This window comes from Tupaia chinensis, unplaced genomic scaffold (genome assembly GCF_000334495.1).
Source record: "Tupaia chinensis unplaced genomic scaffold, TupChi_1.0 Scaffold000542_1, whole genome shotgun sequence".
Classification (NCBI taxonomy): domain Eukaryota; kingdom Metazoa; phylum Chordata; class Mammalia; order Scandentia; family Tupaiidae; genus Tupaia; species Tupaia belangeri.
Window position 1 is genome coordinate 1,785,391 of NW_006160055.1, and position 5,441 is coordinate 1,790,831.

A 5,441-nucleotide genomic window follows, 5' to 3' on the forward strand; every position below is an offset into this window, starting at 1 on the left:
ATGTGACCCAGGCTAGACTAAGAGTTGCTTCCTTAAGTGTGCTATGTATTCTCTCTGGAATCCATGGGACATGTTGCTGCCACAAAAAAAAAAAAAAAAGAAAAAAGAAAAAGAAAAAAAAAGACAGAAAGACAGAGAGAGTGCATTTTGATAATACCAATGACCTCCATGTCCAGGTACACCTGTCTAGCTAGACCACTCTTTAAAATACCCAGTAACAAGAGCCAACAGATCCTCTCTAGGCAAAACGTTATTGGTAATGTATTTATAATCCTTTCCATGGAAAGAATCTTAACTAATGTTGGAGGATTATTTTGGATATAAGAGTCCTTAGAGCCAGTACAATCTGAGCCCTGTATCCATGGTATATCAGACAGTGGGAGTACCCTGTCACACATGGCCCTGGCCCTGCTGATAAGTCAGTGGGATCTTGTATGGTTTTTTTTCCCTTTCTTTTATTTTCATATATACATATATATATATACACACACACATATATATATGATTGTGTGTGTGTGTGTATATATATATACACAATATATATATGATCACTGTATACCTTTATAGCATACGATACACTATATTTGCAGCATGAAAACACTGTATATTGGGATTTTGTATTTTCTTAAAGGCTATTTTACTACATTCTTTATACATCTGCTAGACAGCTAGTTCTGCTTTGGTAAAAGACAAGAATGAGCTCTAAGGTTCAGAGTAAACAGAATGTTTTCCCCTCAAATAGTGTCCTTTGGGGTATTTCAAATCATTTCAAATGCATCCCAATTCCAAAATTTGGTGATATGCTAAAAATTTAGGGATGGTGTAAGTGAGATGGAGGAGAGCAGATAACAGCATGTGGTCATGAGGGGAGATAATTAAGGATTAGGCAGAAATCATAAACATTAAGTTAAAATTCCACTTTTTAAGGAAAATACTCAAGAATTGTCCATACACTTGTCTTCAAAGTTTTCTCTTGTTCTCATCTTTTGATCCCATATAATCTCACTGTAGTGGTTGAATTACATCGCCCCAAAAGATGTGCTCAATTCCTAAACCCCAGTACCAATGAATGTGAGCTTAATTGAAACTAGGATCTTTGCTAATGGAATTGAGTTAAAATAAGATCCTTCTGGATTAGAGGAGACCCCAAATCCCATGACTAGTGACTCTATAAGAGAAAGAAGGCGATGAGGATAGGGAGACAGGAGATGCAAGAAGAAGTCCATGTGACAGCAAAGGCGGAGACTAGAGTGAGGCAGCTCCAAGTCAAAGGATGCAAAGATTGTCAGAAGACACCAAAAGCTAGGAAGAGGCAAGGAAGGGTTTATCCCTAGTGCCTTCCAGAGGAGGATGGTCTTTCTAACACTTTGATTTCAGATCCTGGCTGCCAGAGGATAAATTTCTGCTGGTTGTTTTTTTACAGTAATAATGTTGTGATAATTTGTTATGACAGCCCCAGGAGACTAATACACTATGTTTCTAATGTAAGTATAAATGTTTGCTCACAGTGACAGAGGTGAAAAAGAGACACCTAAACCAGTCGATTCAGTTATAAGCTGGAAGAAAATGAGTACATCCAACTGGCTACATGCCACATCCTCCAAAACAAGTGCTCAGAAAAAGGAGTATGTTCTTACATCTTATTCTGTATCCTCTCTGCCTGTTCCTATTTCCAGACAGATTCAGAATTACTCTGTAAGGACGATGTTAAGTTTAGGTTGTACCAGCCAACTATAGTTTCTGTGCACAGCTGTGGAATGAGGTGGGCCTGGAAAGATTGTTCTCCTGAATTTTAGCACCAAACTAAGTGAATGGTTAAAGTCCAAGTGTGTGAGCCAGATTTTTTTTTTTTAACCACTGTGTGATTTGGAGCAATTCCTTAAGTTCTCTAAGCCTCTTTTCCTTGTCTATGAAAGGGACATAACTGCAGAGACTAATTCTTAAGGTTGTAACTTAGAGTAAATGAGCTGATGTCTATATAGCATACAACGTAGGACTAGGCACAGAGGAAGCCTCAATAGTTGGACGTGGACTTTATTAACTTTCCTGACAGAGACAGACCCTGGAAATCAGCGCAATAGAAAAGTTTAAGCACTATAGCCTTGCCTTGGTCCTCAGTCCCTGTCTTTCTTTTTTTGCTTCCTTTTTTCTCTTTCTCTCCTCCTCTGTTTCCCATTTCTCTTACATACATTCACCACTGCATGACAGTGCCCCACTCCCACCCAGTTTCTGATTGTCTAATTCTCTCTTTTTTCTCTCTTGCTTGTCCCCACCTGCTCTGGTATTTGTCTGTTGGCCTCTGTCACACTGGAGCACGGCCTCACTGAGAACTTCCTCTGCAGCACACCATCTCCCATGACCACCTGTTCCATCAGTGTACAATATTATTTATTATGAACCTGACTGACTTCATTTAAGGGACCAACTCCCAGCCCTTTGCTCTCTTTCTCTTTTCTCAATTTGAGGTGGAGACATCTGGAAACCAGTTTAATAAGGTGGCTGACAGGCAGCTGGTTCCTGGAGCTTCTCAGGGAGGCTCTAGGGAGCCATTTTGCAGAGGAAGCCGGAAGCCAGTCCAACTGATGGACTGCTGGTCTCAGTGAGAATCTCGTCAGATGCTGCAGGCAGTGAAAGGGCTACCTCCTGCCCGCACTCACAGGAGGGGTCTACATCTGTTGAAAGAGAAAGGGAGGCAGGAGTGGAGGTGGCTGCAGAGGAAAGTGTCCTATATTCCTGATGTGCCCTCCACTAGCTATGGAGCTCTGGGGCTCCTCCTTTCAAAAATACATTTGACCTGATAAGTTCTCAGATTCCTTCTCATCGGAACATCCTAGAATCCTGGGATGGAGCAAAGTCATCTGATTATCCAGACAGAAATAAATACCAGAGAAAGGACCTCCACAGTTTACTTAACTGCCACTTGACAGAGGCACTGGGCTTTGTGTGCAGTGAGATGCCAAGATAAATAAAAGAACTTGCATATTAAAAGATATGCAACATGTATATGAATAATCTTCATTGTCCCACTTCACAATGTCTAGCTGTAAGGGCTTTTCCCAATGTGCCAATGAGTTCATGACCATGTGGATGAGACACAATTTCCATGCATGATAAAAATGAGAGGTCAGCAAGAACAGAATATAATTAATGTGCTATCATACAGGCCATAACTCCCATAGAAAATGAGGAGAGGAGATTGCCCAGACAGGAGATTACCCAGAGAAAAAAGCTTCCTGGAGAAGGTAGGGTTTGAGATGAACCTTGAAATGTTTGTACCCATGGAAAGAAGAGGTTAGTGTTTACCTGGACCCAGTGCACAAGGGCAAGGCAAGGCCTCTAGTTCAGAATTCCTAAGACAATGACAGCAGAGCATTCAATCAAGCATGGAGCCCTTCTGAGCACTTCAGAGGGGACACACCCATGAAGCAGGTCCCAACACTGAGGAATCTGTTGGGTTTCTGGGACTCTGCTATTTCCTATTATAGTATTGTTTTTCTTTTGAGTTTATTTTTTTTCCATGAGTGAAAGAGACAGGGAAAAAGAAATAGAGAGACAGGAACTCCAACAGAATCTTGCTCCTGGGTTCTAACCCCAGCCTCAGACAACCCTGAAGCACGGTCACATGTGTACCCAGCAAACTCAGGGAAGATATGAACCTGGAATCTTCCCATGTGGGTCAGCATTACAGAGTATTGCTGCTGCATCTCTATTGGGCCCCAAATTATGTAATTTTTTTTCATGTAAACAATGGTTACATAGAACCAACCCAAATGCCCCCATATGGGTGAATGGATTGAAAAACTGTGACACATATACTCTATGGAATACTATTCAGCCATAAAAACCAACAAAGCCCTGGCTTTTGATAGAAAGTGGAAGAATATGGAAGATTTACTGCTGAGTGAGGCAAGCCAGGATATGAAGGAGAGACATTGTATGTCTCCACTTAATATATACCAAATGTCTGCACTCTGTGACTGAAACTGATTGACTAAAGGATGTACAAACACAAGAGATGGGTGTGAATACCAGATGTGGCATGTGTGGAGGAGTGGGGCCTGGGGAAGGACATTTGGAGGAGGGATACGGAGGCAGAGCATTGACGGGATGGGGAGGTGTGGTGATATCGATTGAAGATATTTTGATCAACTGGACTAGGGAGAAATGTTCACATTGTAAACTAAATAATGTAATTGAATGTTTACAAAAAAATTTTAAAAATAAAATAAAAATTAAAAAAACAATAGTTACATATGGACATATGCTTAGGTAAATGTCACCACAGTATACAAGGAAGATGAGTGCACTTTGTGCATGTTACTGATTGCATGTTTTATCTCAAGAGAAAGGTGAATACATAAAAATTTTAAAGCAGACAAGAAACCAAAGGCTACTTGCTTCAAACACAGCCTGATCAGCCTAGTACTGTTTTTCCAGCTCTGTACACTTGACTCTCACTCGAAAGAAGCTGTGGCTTAGAGTGCCATGCTGCTACCTTGGGAACTCACGTTGTTTGCTCTCCACCCAATCACCATTCTCCTGGATGAGAGTTTGTGCAAGCTGCACCACTGCTGGGGACTTGTCTTCCTTCTCCTGCTGGCTGGGAAGCAGCCTCTACCCTCTGTCTCGTATGAGCTCCAGGGTTAATAAGATACTTGCATTGGATTAAATGTTGCCCCCCCCCAAAAAAAATAATCCACATCCATAAGGAACATCAAAATGTGAACTTATTTGGAAACAAGGTCTTTGCAGATGTAATTAGTTAAGATGAGGTCATACTGGCTTAGGGTGGGCCTGAAATCCAACAGTTTAAGTCCTGTCCCTTGAAGTGACCTGATTCTGCTGAATTCTTACTACCCTTTCCTTACTAGGACTGTATTAGGATTTTTAATGCTATAGAGATGAAGAAAAACTACTAGAGCAAAAATTAATGATACACATTTTAGTGTGATATTCTTTCTTGAAAATGATGAATATGGCATTATCCTTGATTTGATTACCACTGCCTTATTATTTATTACTGCCTACATGCCTTGGAAATTCATATTATGCTCCACAAAGATGTACAATTAAACGTTAATAAAAATATAAAATTAAATTAAATTAATTTTTTAAATTGTGAAGATGAATCAATGACCTAAATATAAGAACTAAACCTAAAAATACTTTTAAACATAGGAGTAAATATCCATGACCTTGGACTTGGTAGCGGTGTGGTAGTTTTTTGTTTGTTTGTTTGTTTGTTTTTTTGAGAGGTTTTTGCTATAGGGCGCGTGCGCTCGCCAGAAAGACAGAGAGAGAGACATAGAGAAAGAAAGCGAGAAATCACCCCCCAGGGGGGATGGTCATGCCGCAATCCCTTCTCCTCCATTCTCCTCTCGGGATCTTGGGCACGCACACACACGCACCCAGCGTGAGTTTTAAGCCACGGGTCCGGGACG

General features: G+C 40.8%; 1 pseudogene; it reads left to right on the forward strand.

The window, feature by feature from the left end:
* Positions 1-1,187: 1,187 nt before the first annotated feature.
* LOC102487322 (solute carrier family 25 member 39 pseudogene) overlaps positions 1,188-5,441 on the forward strand; it is a 6,032-nt pseudogene continuing 1,778 nt past the window's right edge.